Here is an 18,318-nt window from a genome sequence, read left to right as displayed (position 1 = left end):
TTCAAGAGGCGATAATCAATACAGGGTCTCAAGGAGCCCTCTTTTTTGGCAACAAAAAAAAACCTGCTCCCAATGGTGAAGAAGATGGCCGAATATGCCCCTTCTCCAAGGACTCCTAAACATAGCTCCGCATGGCGGTATGTTCAGGCACAGACAGGTTGAAAAGTCGGCCCTTAGGGAACTTACAGCCTGGAATCAAGTCAATAGCACAATCACAGTCCCTATGCGGTGGAAGGGAACTGGACTTGGGCTCATTGAATACATCCTGGAAATCTGACAAAAACTCAGGAATTTCAGAAGAGGGGGAGGAGGCAATTGACATCAAAGGAACATCACCATGAACCCCCTGACAACCTCAACTAGTCACAGACATAGATTTCCAATCTAATACCGGATTATGCACCTGTAACCATGGGAAACCCAGCACAATAGCATCATGAAAATTATGCAACACCAGAAAACGACAATCTTCCTGATGGGCTGGCGCCATGCACATGGTCAGCTGTGTCCAAAACTGAGGTTTATTTTTAGCCAACGGTGTAGCATCAATGCCCCTCAAAGGAATAGGACTCTGCAAAGGCTGCAAGGGGAAACCACAACGTCTGGCAAATTCTAAGTCCATTAAGTTTAGAGCGGCGCCTGAATCCACAAATGCCATGACAGAAAATGACGATAATGAGCAGATCAGGGTCACAGATAACAGAAATTTAGGTTGTACAGTACTGATGGTAACAGAACTAGCGATTCTCTTGGTACGCTTAGGGCAATCAGAAATAATATGAGCAGAATCGCCGCAGTAAAAACACAACCTATTCTGATGTCTGAATCCTTGTCGTTCAGCTCTAGACACAATCCTATCACACTGCATAGGCTCAGGACTCCGCTCGGAAGACAATGCCATAGTGTGCACAACTCTGCGCTGGCACAAGCGCCGATCAATCTGAATGGCCAGAGACATAGAATCACTCAGACCAGCAGGCGTGGGGAACCCCACCATAACATCCTTAACAGATTCAGAAAGACCCTTTCTGAAAATTGCCGCCAAGGCATCCTCATTCCATTTATTCAGTACAGACCATTTTCTAAATTTCTGGCAATATGATTCTGCCACTTCTTGACCCTGACACAGGGCCAACAAGGTCTTCTCAGCATGATCCACTGAATTAGGTTCATCACACCATAACCCAAGCGCCTGAAAAAAGGTGTCTACATTAAGCAACGCCGGATTCCCAGGTTCCAAGGCAAATGCCCAATCCCGGGGGTCACCACGCAGCAGAGATATAACAATTTTAACCTGCTGGATGGGATCACCAGAGGAACGGGGTTTCAGAGCAAAAAACAGTTTACAGTTATTTTTAAAGCTCAAAAATTTGGACCTGTCCCCAAAAAAAAAATCAGGAGTTGGAATTCTAGGCTCTAAAACCGGAGTCTGAACGATATAATCGGAAATACCCTGTACTCTAGCAGCAAGTTGATCCACACGAGAAGCCAATCCCTGAACATCCATACCAGCGCCGAACTCATGGGCCACCCAGAGGTAGAGAGGGAAAAAAAAAAAAACACAACAGACTACAGAAAAAAAAATGGCTCAGCACTTTCCTTCCCTTCTTCTGAGATGCGATTAACTCATTGTTGGCCAGTTGTACTGTTATGATCTGGTGGCCTAAGAGCAGCATGAGACGTACTCTGGAGAAGGTGGTACCTGTACTGACCGCAGACCCTGAACTTAACACCGCAACTAGAAGTAGCCGTGGAATGTACCTATCACTCCCTAGACATCTCGACACAGCCGGAGGACTAATTACCCCTAGAGATAGAAAAGGGAAAACTATCTTGCCTCAGAGAAAATCCCCAAAGGATAGACAGCCCCCCACAAATATTGACTGTGAGAGGAGAGGGAAAAAACATACACAGACTGAAATCAGAATTTAGCAAAGGAGGCCACTTCTAGCTAAATAGAAAGGATAGGACAGTGTACTATGCGGTCAGTATTAAAACACTAGAAAATATCCACCACAGAAAATACAAAATCTCCACAGCTAACTAAACATATGGAGGGTATATCTGCATCTCCAGAGATACCAGCTTGGCTAAACAAATCCTTATACAGACCAAGCTGGACAAGACAAAAACATGGAAAAGAACTGAACAATAAGGCCACAGCATGTGAAAAGCAAAAATCAAGGCCAGAACTTATCTTTGTTGAAATGAACAGCAAAGCAGGAGAGACCAGGCAGGGATGTGAATCCTCCAGGAACAATGGACAACTGGCACTGACTAAAGGGTCAAGCAAGACTAAATAGCCCAGTCAGAATTGCCAAAAGTGAACACACCTGATAAATGCTGCGATTCAGAGACAGCAGCGCTACCACTTACAACCACCGGAGGGAGCCCAAGAGCAGAATTCACAACAATATTGCCCAGTGACATAGCGTATTGCACAGCCCACGTAGTATATTGCCCAGCGACGTAGTATATTGCACAGCCCACGTAGTATATTGCACAGCCCACGTAGTATATTGCCTAGCCACGTAGTATATTGCCCAGCCACATAGTATATTGCCCAGCCACGTAGTATATTGCCCAGTGACATAGTATATTGCCCAGCCATATTGCCCAGTCACGTAGTATATTGCCCAGTAACGTAGTACATTGCCCAGTGACGTAGTATATTGCCCAGCCATGTAGTATATTGCCCAGGCACGTAGTATGTAGTATATTGGTCAGCCAGGTAGTATATTGCACAGTCATGTAGTATATTTCCCAACCACGTACTATATTGCTCAGTGATGTAAAATAAAACATAAACATATACTCACCCTCCGAAGGCCCCTTGAAGTCCTGGCGCCTGTGTGCGGTGCGTGCGGCAGCTTCCGGTCCCAGGGTTGGTATGAGCGCAGGACCTGTGATGACGTCGCGGTCACATGGCCGTGACGTCATGGAAGGTCCTTCTCGCATAGCATCCTTGGCACCAGAACCTGCCGCTTGCACTGGCGAGTACAGCGGGCGACGTCGGAGGGTGAGAATAACATTTTTTTTTTTATTATTCTTATTTGTAACATTAGATGTTTTTATTATTGATGCTGCATACGCAGCATCAATAGTAAAAAGTTGGTCACACAGGATTAATAGCTGCGTAACCGGAGTGCGTTACACCGCGCTCCGGTAACTCTGGCATTAACCCTGTGTGAGGGCTGACTGGAGGGGAGTATGGAGCGGGCACTGACTGCGGGGAGGAAAGAGACGCCATTTGGCTGCCGGACTATGGCCGTCGCTGATTGGTCGTGGCAATGGTCGTGGGCGTTTTGCCACAACCAATCAGCGACTTGGATTTCCTTGACAGACAGAGGCCGGGACCAATGAATATCCGAGAAAGAAAGAAAGAAAGAAAGAAAGAAAGAAAGAAAGAAAGAAAGAAAGAAAGAAAGTAAGTAAGAAAGAAAGAAAGAAAGAAAGAAAGAAAGAAAGAAGGACAGACAGAAGTGACCCTTAGACAATTATATAGTAGATTTGCTGACAGTCCATGTAACATTAACATTCAGTGTTAGGAGCAAACATTGTTCTATTCTGTCCTTACAAGTGACACAGGAGTTGTTACATTAGGAGTGTGGCGATGATGAGGAAACATGAACAGTTTGCAAAGTATAGAGACAAGTGTCCTGACTTAATAAATGTCACAGATCACATAAGGTTAAAAAGCATTACGGCAGATTAGGTAATCGGCCAGGCAGGATACAACAAGTGGGCATTATCTCCTGACCTCTTCTGTATTTAGTTTATGGACAGTATGTGGACTATTTCCTGATCATTTCAGTTATTGTATAACTTGCTGTTACACACTAGATACTAAAATGAGATAATAGATAACATTCTGATTTAACCCTATGATGCATGTACGTTGCATTACCACATGTACAGATCTTGTATGGTGGCACATTGGGAGTCTTCAGTTCCATATAATATTTATTTATTTTACTAACTTATATAGCACCATGAATCCACAGCACTTTACAGACCTCATCACTGTCCCCGATGGGGCTCACAATCTATATTCCCTATCACTATGTCTTTGGACTGTGGAAGGAAACATGAGAACCCGGAGGAGACCCACACAAACACAGGGAGAACATACAAACTCCTTGCAGATGTTGTCCTTGGTGGGAATTGAACCCAGGACCCCATAATAAAGCTAATTTATCAATGTGCTAAAAAAAAAGTGCCTACATTATACCATTTAATATGTCATTGTTAATTCCCATGCAAGTCTTTATGTTCTAAAACCTCAAGTTAAACTTAAAGGGAGATTCCCACGTGATATTACTAGCATATGCCATCACTTTAGGATCAGCATGGTTTGACCACATCCATCCTCCATTGCCACTGTTTCTGAGAGCTGCCGTCATTTCCCCGTATTTTCCTGCACAGCAGCATCATGGCCACCCATTGTTCAGGGGAACTACCGCTAAGGATCATCCAAGAGAATAGTGCTGACTGGTATTCCCTGCACAGCGGTATCCTGACCACAAAGTTGGGAAACAGCTTTCTGCATCTGGAGAAGATTTTGTCTTGTCCATATATTCTAATTCATGTCACAGGGCTCATTAAAGGCTTTGACGCTGGCATACAGGGTGGATACCACATATAGGTGGACAAGAGAGTCAGCTTAGAACTGCCAATTTGCATTTTCCTTTCCCAAGGAGCATTGCCTGGTCTATACATCACCCCATAGCAGCTAGGCAGTCTCCACAAGGAGAAGCAGCACCACCAGACCTATGTAACAGTACATATCACCTGTAGTGAACGCTGCAGGAAAAATTCATGGTTGGAAGCAGCTTCCCAATTAATAGTTGCCAACTGTTCTGGATTACCTGAGACTTCTGAGCTGGCTGAAAAGTGTGAGAAAAGGAGATGGGGGTTATGTAAACCAGAAAAAGAGTGAACGATCTGGGTCCTTACTGATGGGGTAGAATCTTCTTTGGAGGAGAGATATGAAGGCATGAGTGAGGTTTAAACATCCTCAGAAATGTTGGCAACTATGTTAAAGGGAACCTGCCAGTAAAACAATGGTAATTACCTGCAGTCATATTGGTAATTTGTATGTACATTTTGAAGCATTCTCAGCAAACTAAACGGTAGAGAGGCTACAGGGAGAAAATGATAAATATTCTCCCTGCAGCTGCTAGCTTTTACTCATCATGGCGTTGCAGGGAGCTGTAATAGTCTCTGGCTGATTAACAGGTTGTTTGCAGTGATGAGCGAGTATACTCGTTGCTCGGGTGGTCTCCGAGTATTTGTTAGTGCTCAGAGATTTTGTTTTCATCGCCGCAGCTGCATGATTTACGGCTGCTGGACAGCCTGAATACATGTGAATAATGCCTGGTTGTGAGGAAATTCCCACATGTATTCAAGCTGTCCAGCAGCCGTAAATCATGCAGCTGCAGCGATGAAAATTAAATCTCCGAGCACTAACAAATACTCGGAGACCACCCGAGCAACGAGTATACTCGCTTATCACTAGTTGTTTGCTTTGTTATGTGACTGTCACTCAGCCCTGTTAGGGTGCTGCTGGTAGGAAATACAGCATGTGGCTGAAAAGCTGTAAGTGCATCTTAAGGACAAATTGCACTTCCAAACACAACCTCAAAATACGATATCTCCTTACTGGAGCAGTGTTTTGGGGTTGCAAGGGGATTGACTGGTTTATCTTTAAAAGGGCTACATAATCATATTAATTTTTTAACATTTTCTGACATGTTCCCTTTAAAGTTGATGTAATTAAGGATAGTGGATGTAGATTATTTTAATGTCAAGTGTTTAATTGACTGAACATAAAAGAATCATCCTATTCACAATTAACCCATTTCTAAGGCTGCAGGAGTTAAAATGTGATCTCTTGTCGGCATAGACAACTTACATTAACAATGCTCTTTGTTTCAAATGAACAAATCAATGTATGCTGTTGGAAAGCCCTTTAATTAACTGCACACTTAGAAGGGCCTTTACCAGACTGTACTTTTTCTGCTTTGTGATTCCAAAGAAATGAAAATCAATACACTGCCAATTTCATATGTTTCTTCAAACAAACACTGACAAGACTTAGTGAGTTAAATGCTAGGGAAAGAAAATGACACCCATTAATACAGCCTTGGATTCTGTTAATTGTATTTGATTGTTTATTACTTGTCCAGCCATCTATTTATCCGGATCTGTGCAGGATAAATTGAGAGGTCGCATTTTTTTGCTCATTATTGGAATGTTTTCATTTACCGATTTCTATTTTGACACTTTATTGACATGTCTTCTGTAGCAGAGGAAGGGAGGGGGGATTTGCACCTATTTCTTGCCTGGTGGAATAAGGGTTAAATAATTAAGGACTGTAACGTAATTTCCTGTGCTTCAAGCCTCTTTTTGCAGAAGTGAAGGAGCTGGAATAGGCATTGCTTTGGAAACTTTCTCATGTTGGTTTAAGTGATAAGATTTATGTGTTTGAGCACAGGGTCAATGGGTTTATTTATAATGTGTCAGCTATACCTTGAAGAAAAGCTACACAGCAGGTGGTAATAAAGTGGAAAAACTCAAGGCATGATCCATACAAGTAATTACTGGGGAATATATGTACACTGTGCAATGGATATATACAATGGAGAATATTAATTCATAGTGTTATAAAGATAGATTGGATAGAGCTGGGCTGCCCAAGGCAGAAACTGTGCCAAACTTGTCACATTGGCAAATGCAGAATAAAGAATTTAAAGCAACTCCCTAGAAATATTAGAATTTTTTCTTTTCATTACATCACTGTTTGGCATTCTTCATACTAAAAATGCTTGCTTTTTAGAACTCATCTCAGCCATTGCCCTTTCCAAAGGTGCTAACCTGAAGAAGGAGTAAAGATAGGTGCATTGTATGTACTCCATTCTTCGTGTGAGAATTCTGAGCTTAAGATGTACTTTAACTAATTATGTTAAAATAGAAATAGCACTAGCTACTAGTGATGAGCGAGTATGCTCGTTACTCGCGTTTTCCAAGCATGCTCGGGTGGTCTCCAAGTATTTTGAGGGTGCTCGTAGATTATGTTTTTGTCTCCACAGCTGCATAATTTGCAGCTGCTAGACAGCATGAATACATGTGGGGATTTCCTAACAAACAGGCAATCCCTGCATGTGTTCAGGAAGTCTAACAGCTGTAACTCATGCAGCCGTGGGGACTCAAACATGATATACGAGCACGCTCAAGATACACAAGAACACCCGAGCATGCTCGGAAAACTCGAGTAACGAGCACACTCGCTCATCACTACTAGCTACCCAAACTAGTTCCCTTTTTTGTGTTTGATGAAAGAAGGTGCAGCTCTTAGGGTAAACTAGTTTGTTGTTTTCCAAGACCCACAGCTTTCTTATATTTCTGTTGATGCGACCGTGTTAAGGCTTTTTTTTATTCAATGAGCTGAAATTTGTAAAAAAGTTATATTGATCATAATGAACATTACTACTTGTGGGAGATCCAGTGATTGAAAAACTGCACTTCTAAGATTTCAATTTGCTTTCAATATGCAGTTTATCATTTTGGTTAAATACCTTTATATTTTCATAATAAAGACTTTTACAAATGCTTCATACTAAATATATTCACTGCCAAATAAAGGCCTTAGAGTTTGTCGGCTATAGTAGCCTGTTCAGAAGTTATCAAAATTTAGACTAAAAATAAACTTTTTCATTCCTCTCATGCCACTTTGCATTAATTCCTGAAAAGCACCTGAAGGGTTAATGAATTACCCGAAAGCAATTTTGAACACATTGAGGGGTGCAGTTTTTAAAATCGTATCACTTTTGGAATTTTCAAATAGATAAGACCCCCAAAATCACTTCAAAACTAAACAGGTCCCTAAAAAAAATGTTTTGTAAATTTCCTTGAAAAAAATTTAAAATGAATGCTACATTTTAAACCTTCTGAAATAAAAACATATCAACCAAAATATACCATTATTATAAAGAACAATGTGTCACGAAAAACAATGTGTTGAAGCCTTCCAGAGTCATTACTACATAAAGTGACACATGTCCGCTTTTAAAAAATTGGCCCGGTTATTAAGGGGTTAACCCAATGAGAAGAGCTGTAATGAACAAAAAATATCTGGATGCCAGAATTGCTGTTTTTTTTGTCATAACACAGCAAGAAAAATTCAATAAGATGTGATTAAAACCTCATATCTGCCCTAAAACGGTATAAATAAAAACATCAGATAAGGGCACAAAAAACAAGGACTCTTTGGGCAAGAGAATAAATAAGATGAATGTGGTACGTTATTCAGATTTTTCCAACATGCTGTATATAAACATAAAGTAACAGCAAGTGCACTTGTCCTGTGTTTTGCTGGGAACCACAGGAAAAGAATGTAAATGAACAAGCTGAATCCTACCATTGCACTCAGAAGAAAATGATATTATTTAAGGCTAAGTTCACCCTTGGTCTCTTCTATGGTCACACATTTTTTCAAGTGATCCAAACTGATTAGATAACAGTTGTACAAAATACATTTTATTTTCCAGAACTCAAAGTTTTTGAGTTTTTTTTTACAATGAAGAAAACAAGAAAAAAAATAAATACCAAAGTCAAAGCATTTGAAATGAACATATAAAAGAAATTGTGCTTGCAGTCTGTACACAGCAAAAATAGTTGCATAATGCAAGTACAGCCAACTTCAAAAATAAAAGGTTTCAAAGGGTCAAAGAATTGTCTTGTTATGCGCGATAAGATAGAATATAACATTACCAGCTCACCTTGGTCAATTAAAAATAAAAATAACACAAATAAACCAAGCAAAATAGACAAGAAAAATTAAAAAAAATGTGCATAGACAATAAAACTAATGGGAGGGAGAAGGGCATTGTTGTTTTATGATTTAATTTTCTACCTTTTAAAAAAAAAGATAAATAATACTTACCATCCCTCCAAAATTCATCACCACCCGCTTTCTATGATTTACCGTTGGGACACTTAGACTCGTGAATTAGGGGTTATGGATGCAGAACATTTGTCGGTACCCCATGTGCCGTTTTGTGGCTCCCCTCAGTAAAGCACTATATGTTCCTGTAGCGAGAAATGACTCTAGAAACAAAAGCCTGAGTTATATGTAGACTCCATGTGCCGATATTTCATCTTTGAGAGTCGCTGTGGATGCCATACGGTATGGATCTATAACACAGCCACAGTTCATGTAAGGGCCATATCATTTTTGAAAAAAAAAGAAATCTAATGAATTTAGACTGCTAATATAGGGTGAATACAGCCTAAGAACTCTGTCGGTAATTTGTTAATATACTGTACTTTTATTATCTATACCGTCATGTGATCTATAGAAAGAATCAAATGCTCTCACAGTCAAAAATGAGCAAAAGTTGCAAAATTTGACTTTGGATTTCAGGATCCACTCACTACTTCGAGCAGGTGTTCTTATAGTTTGTTCAGGGGTCTCATAAGATATACGTCTCCAATTAAACCATCATGGAGCGGTATCTGCTCCTCCACAGTACACAGCACCAGTGAAATTATTGCTACTTCTATAGAACAGACATCCATCTATAGTGCAGAAAAGTAAGGATTTGTCTAGTTCGTATCAGAATGGCAAAACCGTCGGTGGAGGTGTGCTTTTTTATAGACTTTTAAGTGATTTTATAGTGCCGTTTTATCTATTAATGTGAATAAAATACATTGGACCGAATAAATCAATCCGCACTGTTTTTAACCCTACGTTTTGATGTCTGTTTGTCCTATACAAATAGTGTTGTAGGATTATTCTGCTGGATATTGTTCATTGTGGAGGACGCCGATCCATGGTGATCTAAATGGAGACATCCCATTAGACCCCTGAACCGGCAATAAGAACACACGATTCTGGTTGTGAGTGGATAACGAAATCTAAATTATCTTATGTCTTGAGTGGGTCAGCATTATATTTCTTGTGTCATTTTTTCGAGGACTTTTCAAGTCATTGTTGACTTCCTGCTCCATAAAAGACTATTTCCACAATTTCACATAGTTCACCTATATTGAATTGATTGAATTTTTTTATATCTACTGTGCACTTTAATTTTTTTGCTGCAAATTCTAGTATCTCAAAATCCAAATATTGGTAGGGAAATTTGATTTGTATCAAATAAATTTAGGTCACAAGAAGACACACTGAGTATTTGGTGAGTTTTTAAAATCAGTATCTGTAAGCCTTAACCAGGAGTGCGTGATAAATACAGAAGTGGTGACGTGTTTCTATTATACTCACTGAATACTCAATGTGTGCACATGGCCTTAGTGTGAGAAGAACATGACATATATATAGGCAGCACTGTGACTTAGTGCTTAACTCTGTAGCCTTGAAGCAGTTTGTATGTTCTCCTCGTGTTTAATTTATAACATGTACCGCATCTCACATGATGGCATTGGAGCAACACCAGGAGAATTATGTTAAAGGGCTGAGGAGATATATAGTCTTGCTTTTTTAACCCATTTCCAGCCCTTAGAATACGGCATATTGGCAGCCAGCTGGCATATATTCGAATCAAATCCAAATTTGGGGGAGAATATATAATGAATTTGATTTGAATCGATGTTCTCATCTTATGGGCACATTCACACATCCAATTTTCTCATCCAAGTGCGATTCATGATTTCACGGATAGCACTAGTACCTATGATATTCTATGGGGCTGTGCACATGTCCGATTTTTTTCCTCGGACAGAGTTGTCCTAGGAAATCAAAATTGCAATGCAAGTCTATGGTTCTGTGAAGAAATCAGATTGCACTCGGGTGACATCCAACTGTTATCCGGTTTTCACAAACTGTCAGAATGCAGAAGGTTGAGATTTTATTTTTCTCACAATAGGAGGTAAACCGAGTCTGATCATATATACAGGGGCCTAACTGTAACAGGTGCAAGGGTTGCAATCACACCAGTGCCATAGGGGGCCCAAAAGGTCTCAAAGGCCCATATGAAAATACCATTACTAATAAAGATTTACAATAATTAGGGGCCACACTGGAGCTTTTGTATTGAGGCCCAGAATCTGCAACTGTGTGTATATATATACTGCTCTGGCAAAAATTAAGAGACCACTGCAAAATGTTCAGTTTGTCCGATTTTTCTCTTTATAGGTATATTTTTGAGTAAAATGTAAATTTTATATATATATTATATAAACTTCTGACATGTCTCCGAACTTCCAAGCAATAAATTTTGTATTTTTTTTTTACAAAGAAAAATGGTCAAAATGTAAAAAAAACCCAGTGCTTTCAGACCTCAAATAATGCAAAGAAAACAAGTTCATAATCATTTAGAAACAGCAGTACTAATGTTTTAATTCAGGAAGAGTTCAGAAATCAATATTTTGTGGAATAACCATGATTTTTAATCACAGCTTTCCACCAGTCTTTCACACTGCTTCTGGCACAAAAATTTAAGCAGTTCTTCTTTGTTTGATGGCTTGTGACTATCCATCATCCTCTTGATTACATTCCAGAGGTTTTCAATGTGGTTCTGGTCTGGAGATTGGGCTGGCCATGACAGGGTTTTGATGTGGTGGTCTCTTAATTTTTGCCAGAGCTGTATATATATATATATATATATATATATATATATATATATATATATATATATATATATATATATATATATATATGTGTGTGTGTGTATGTTCATACATCAATTAATATATGGACCTAAAGTACAGTATACTAAAAGTGAGAGCTAGTTTGAACAACTACTTGAGCGTTAGGAAAAGGGAACATTTCATACTATGTCGAAAGCTGGAGGAAATAACTATTTAGAAGAGTCTTTATAGAAAGTTGTGGGGGAAGGGATAAAGATTTAGTTATCCAAGGAGTGGTGGTGTGCAGAAGGAATGAGATAATGAGGAGAGCATTGAAGAAGTGTACAGAAGCGTCGCGTCATGTGCATATCATTGTCTCACTGCACATAGCCAAACACACATTTTCACTATTAACCACACGAGTCGATGTGCACAAATAGTAATAGAGGAAATCATAGTAAACACTTCTTACTCTGTACTTTATGTTTTCTGCTAATTCCCCTAAATGAGACCTAAACAGTGACTAATTGTGGCTCCAAAAGAGAGACATCGAGGTCATGCAGGATCATACACTTTGACCTTTTCTATTCACGTCCTCATTCTTCAGAAGATGTGGATGACACACTGTGACAGAGACTCTCTATGGTGTACAAAGTGGTTTTACGTAATTAAATCGATCTCTATCAATGCTGAGGATCTATTGTATAAAAAAATATAGCTATTGAGATATAAAAAAATGGAAAACAATACTTAGAGAATGCTCAAAAATATCACAACTAATCCTCCATTAATCTTGTTTCATCCTTTGGTCCTATTTTGTCTCATATTACAACTTGAACAGAGAAATATGCGGTTGGCCACCTAAAACATCCCTCCACCACCCTTGTGTGTCTTTTTACAGGGTATTGCTAACGGGGCCTCAGAACTGTCTTACAGTAAAATGGTGCTCGTTGCCAATAGTGTTCAATCAGAGCTCAGCTTTCATTTTACCAGACCAGTGTAAGACATGAATGAGGCCCATTGTGTTCTTCCTGATGATCTAGTGTTTGTCCTTGTGGAGGGCATTAGTGTTGTACGCGTGCCCAACATGTCATGTTCAGTTCACCTGGAAATGGTGATGGTGGAGGCCAATGTACACATACAGTCATTCATAGAAACACAGGACTGTTTTGCTTAACCCCTTAACGACCGCCGATACGCCTTTTAATGGCAGCAATTAAGGGTACTTATGCCTCAGCGCCACTTTATAATGGCCCTGAGAAATAAGTGTGTAGCAGTGTGCCAGCTGAGATCTGCCGGCCGGCACATGGCAACAATAGGAAATGTTTCCTATTGGTTCATTTTGATCACTGTGATAGACCCTTTATCACCCCATAAGTTAGGTAAAAATAATGAAATAAAAAAATATATTTATTTCCATTTTTCCATTAGGGTTCGAGTTGGGCTAAAGTGAGGTGGGCTAAAACTAGGGTTAGAGTTGGGCTAAAGCTAGGGTTAGGGTTGTGCTAAAGCTAGGGTTAGGGTTGGGCTAAAGCTAGAGTTAGGGTTGGGCTAGGGTTAGGGTTGGGTCTAGGGTTATGGTTGGGGCTAAAGTTAGGGTTGGGCTAAAGTTAGGGATGGGCTGGGGTTTGGGTTTTTGCTATTGTTGAGATTACGGTTAGGGTTGGGATTAGGGTTAGGGGTGTGTTAGGGTTAGGTTTGTGGTTAGGGTTAGGATTAGGGTTAGGGGGTTGTGTTGGGGTTAGAGTTGGAGTTAGAATTGGGGGGTTCCACTGTTTAGCTACATCAGGGGTCTCCAAATACGACATGGCGCCACCATTGATTCCAGCCAATTTTGCACTCAAAAAGTAAAATGGTGCTCCCTCCCTTCTGAGCCCTGAAATGCACCCAAACAGTGGCTTTCTCCTACATACAGGGTATCGGCGTACTCAGGAGAAATTTCACAACAAATTTTGTGGTCCATTTTCTTATGATACCCTTGTGGAAATGAAAAAAAATTGGTTCCAAAGTAAATTTTTTGTGAAAAAAGTAAAATGTTCATTTTTACCTTCCACATTGCTTTAGTTCTCGTGAAGCACCTGAAGGGTTAATATACTTCTTGAATGTGGTTTTGCGCACCTTGAGTGGTGCAGTTTTTAGAAAGGTGTCACTATTGGGTATTTTCTGTTATATTGACCCCCCAAACTTACTTCAAATGTGAGGGGTCCCTAAAAAAGGTTTTGTAAATTTTGTTGGAAAAATTAGAAATCGCTGGTCAACTATTTACCCTCATAACGTCCTAACAAAAAAAATTATATTTCCAAAATTGTGCTGATGTAAAGTAGACATGTGCGAAATGTAATTTATTAACTATTTTGTGTGACACCACAAATTTGCAAAATTTTCAAAATTTTTGTCAAAGTTCTGTTTTTTCATAAATAAATGCAAGTTATATCAAAGAAGTTTTACCACTAACATGAAGTACAATATGTCACGAAAAAAACAGAATCATTGGGATACGTTGAAGTGTTCCACATCTATAACCTCATAAAGTGACAGTGATCAGAATTGTAAAACTTGGCTTGGTCATTAAGTACCAAATAGCCTCTGTCACTAAGGGGTTAAAGGAGTTGTCAACCTTTGGGGAGATTTTTTTTTTTTACCTTCGGGGCTAAAAATAATTTTTACAACTCAGTTTCATTAAAACTTTTCAGTTTGGCTTTTACAGGCTCTTTGTTTCCTTGAAATTCAACTTTGATGTGATCCGTAGTCATAAATCAGCTTTGAACAGCTCACAAAAGACAAATAAATGACTTACAAACCTCCTGTTACCGTTTTTCTTATTCTGTTGCCAGCAAGAGACAGTGTAAGGGTTCGTTCACACAACTGTATTCTTTGTCCGAGTATTATCCGCTATTCAATTGGACAATGGAGAAGAACGATTTTTTAGACGGCCAAATCGGTGCTTGAAAAAAATCGCAGCATGCACGATTTTTCTCAGCAAAACAGATGACACTCACCCATTCAAGTCTAGGGCTGCGGAAAAAAAATTGCATGCCATATGGAGACACCGGATAGCATCTGATTTTTACAGATGCATTCAATTCTTTAGCAAAAGGCAACTTTAAATGGTCTTGTAATTAAATAATAGCTGCTGTCATGAAAAAACAAATTGCCTAAGGATGACACAAGTGAAAAAGAAATCGTCCCTCTTTCCTGGATAAATCATTGAACAATTTTTTATATGTTTCGTGTGAACATGCTCTAACACAGAGACTAGAAAAAACAAACGGTGTAACGGTGGAAGGAAAACACTTCCTAACCGATGAGGCAATCGCCGCCAGATTTTCAGCTAACATCATAGCTGACATCCAGTTTTCACAGTCAGGAACAGTGTCCGAAACACACCAGGCAGGTTAACCCCCTAAATACTGCGATCGCTATCGATCGCAGTATTTAAAAGGCAGGGAGAGAGAGGGGGCTCTCTCTCAACTCCGATCGACATCCCGCGAGGTCATCGTGAGGGCCCAATTGTTGCCATGGTGACCCAGGTCATCAGGCTATGAAAAGCCCATTAGACCATACGCAGAGCATGGTCTAACAGGCTTGTGTCAGGGAAGCACTGACAGGTATAAAGCTGCCCTGACACAAGCCTGTTAGACCATGCTCTGCATATGGTCTAATGGGCTTTCCTCAGAGTATGGTCTAATGCTTTATCACAGCGATCAGAGCTATGAAGCTATGAAAGTGAAAATCCTATAGAGGGACAAAGAAAAAAAGTTTGTTTTTTTTTTTAAAAAGTAAAAGCATAATTGTAACAATATAAAAAAATTTCAAAATAATTAAATATAAATATATATACATACATATATATATGGTGGTCCATATATGGGGATAAACCTGGATGGGCCATGTATATGGATACACCTAAATAAAATGGGAATGGTTGGTGATATCAACTTCCTGTTTGTGGCACATTAGTATAGGGGAGGGGAAAAACTTTTCAAAATGGGTGGTGAAAATGGCGGCCATTTTGTAGTTGGTCACTTTGGATATATCTTTATAAATGGCCCACCCAGGTGAATGCATATAAATGGCTCACCCTGTATATGTACATATATATATAAATATATATTTTTCATTTTCACAGTTCACTGTTGCTAAATTCTGGGAAGCACCTGAGGGTTCAAGGTGCCTGTCAGGACTCTGAACATTTTTTATTACCTTTTGTGCATTGCTGCCCTTTTCCAAGATGGCATCTTTGGTCTCCTGTGCACTGTGTCTTCCTGCTATAAATTTCCACCCCAGCCTTCAGTCTGTGCTAGAGTATTCTGCCTTGCATCCAGCTCCTGACCTCTGCTGACTCCCTGGCTATATACCTGCTCCTGTGAACCTGTGGGGTTATCCTGCTACTCTGCTCTGAGTTCCTGCTGCATACACCAGTTCCAGTAATCCTCCTTCATCTGCTGCTCGTGTTTGCTTCCATCTGCATTTGCTGGACATGTAAGCTGTTTCTGCTATGCAAAAACCTGAGACTATTACCCAGACCTCCCTGGTTGAGCTAAGATATTATTTGAACTTCCTTATAAGCATATCTATCTGTGTTTTGGACTAAGAAAGGACTTATTCGTGTCAAGTATCCTCAAGAATAATTGTGCTTCATAGACTTTCTGCGTGATTGCATTTTCCTCTGAAGTTTCCTATAGACTGCTAAGCTGCATTTAATATTTACTCCAAGTGTTGTGGACTTGAGTTTCTCTCTGCACCTGTTTGAATCACCGTGTGATAATATAGACTTTACCACTTATAAAACTGTGTCCTGTAGTTGTCCTGTTCCATGCAAAGAGTCTCCTGAGTTATCCCCTATAATTATTACAGGATACTCTAGCCTAAAAAAGGAGACTGCTGAAACAAAGACTGCAGAAAGCACACTAGAGCAGGTGTCTTCCATAATTAGATCACTGCAGAAAGATGTGGAAGGTCTGCAAAAGAAGTTTGGAAGCTTTGAACACAATCAACAAGTGTTTGGACAGACTTTGCAGGACTTAAGCACCCGCATGGCAGCCCAGGAAAACAAACTTGCTAGCATAGAGTCCCAGTATGGACAGGCTTTTCAGGACATAAGCACGCAAATAGCTGCACAAGCGACTTTTCCCTCTGGGCAACCACCACCAGCTAGCCCACCTAAGTTGCCCCAATCAGATTTAATGGTGATCGCGACAAATTTCGTGGCTTTGTGAATCAATGTATGCTATATTTTGATGTGCATGCTGACCGTTTTCCTAATGATAGATCCAAAGTATTGTGTGTAATAATGCTGCTGACCGCACAAGCGCTTGCCTGGGCAAATCTGATGATTGAGTCTCGTGACCCACGATTAAATAACTTGGATGATTTCTTGGCCGCTATGGCATTAATGTTTGATGATCCTAATCGCCGTGCAACCGCTGAATCTGCTTTATTGTCTTTACGCCAGGCAAAACGTTCTGTTATTGAGAAAGCCACTGAATTCAGGAGATTAGCGGTAGATACCAATTGGGACAGTTATGCACAATTGCCTATTTTTAAAAGGGGTCTGTCTAGTATTGTAAAAGATTAACTAGCTCGCTCTGAGTCACCACAAGAGCTAGAGACATTTATACAGCATTGTGTGCGCATTGACATTCGCCTTACTGAGCGTAGGCAGGAGAAGTTTGCTGCATATATATCCGTATTTCTAACTTTTCCCTTCCTTCCAAAGAGCCTGCAGGTAAAACATCTCGGGAGGTGGAGGAGGTGCCAATGCAAATTGATTCCGTTCAGAGGCGCGAGATCAATGAGCGCTGGGAGCATCGCCTTCGTGAAAGTCTATGTTTCTACTGCGGCCAGTCTGACCACTTCTTGATCAATTGTCCTAAGTGGCCTAGACGGCCTAACAAGGTGCTAGCAGCAGTAGGGGAGTATGACAACTGTGATGATGAATCTGACATCTCTGACTGTAGCCTGCTTTTAAATGCTGTATTCCATTCACTTTCTATGACTTCACCCCCCAAGGAGCTGAAGGAAAAGAACTCTCAATGTTCTCTCCCTATTAAGATCCTGTGTTCAGGACAGTGGATTTCCAGTGCAGCTATGATTGACTCTGGTGCAGGTGGCAATTTCATGGATATCGCATTTGCCAAGGAACATGGTATTGAAATTCAGCAAAGAGCCTCTCCATTTACCATGGAAACAGTGGATGGGTCACCTTAAATCTCTGGGCCTGTGGATCAGGAGACCGTACCCCTTGAAATTATGTTGGAGCCTAATCATCAGGAGCAACTTTCTTTCTTGCTAATTTCTTCTCCTCATTTTCCTGTGATTTTAGGCATTCCTTGGTTGCGTTCTCATAACCCAATTATCAACTGGGAGACAAGGAGATTATCTTTCCAACAAGGAGCAACTCAGCGTTAACAGAAGCTGTCCCTGAGTCCACGGCTACGGAACCACATGTACAGGTATTTTCTTTACCTCCAGCATATAAAGAGTTCTCTGACATCTGTGACAAGAAGAATGCAGATCAGCTTCCTCCACACAGGCATTATGACTGTCCCATTGAGTTGCTTCCTGGGGCAGATATTCCATTTGGTAACGTATACCCTTTGGCGGCACCTGAGCTTCAAGCCTTAAAGGAGTATATTGATGAAAATCTGGCCAAAGGCTTCATACGTCCTTCTTCCTCACCAGCAGGGGCACCTATCTTTTTTGTAAAGAAGAAGGATGGGACCCTGAGACCCT

This window comes from Ranitomeya variabilis, chromosome 2 (assembly GCF_051348905.1).
Source record: "Ranitomeya variabilis isolate aRanVar5 chromosome 2, aRanVar5.hap1, whole genome shotgun sequence".
NCBI lineage: Eukaryota > Metazoa > Chordata > Amphibia > Anura > Dendrobatidae > Ranitomeya > Ranitomeya variabilis.
This window is presented reverse-complemented; position numbering follows the sequence as displayed.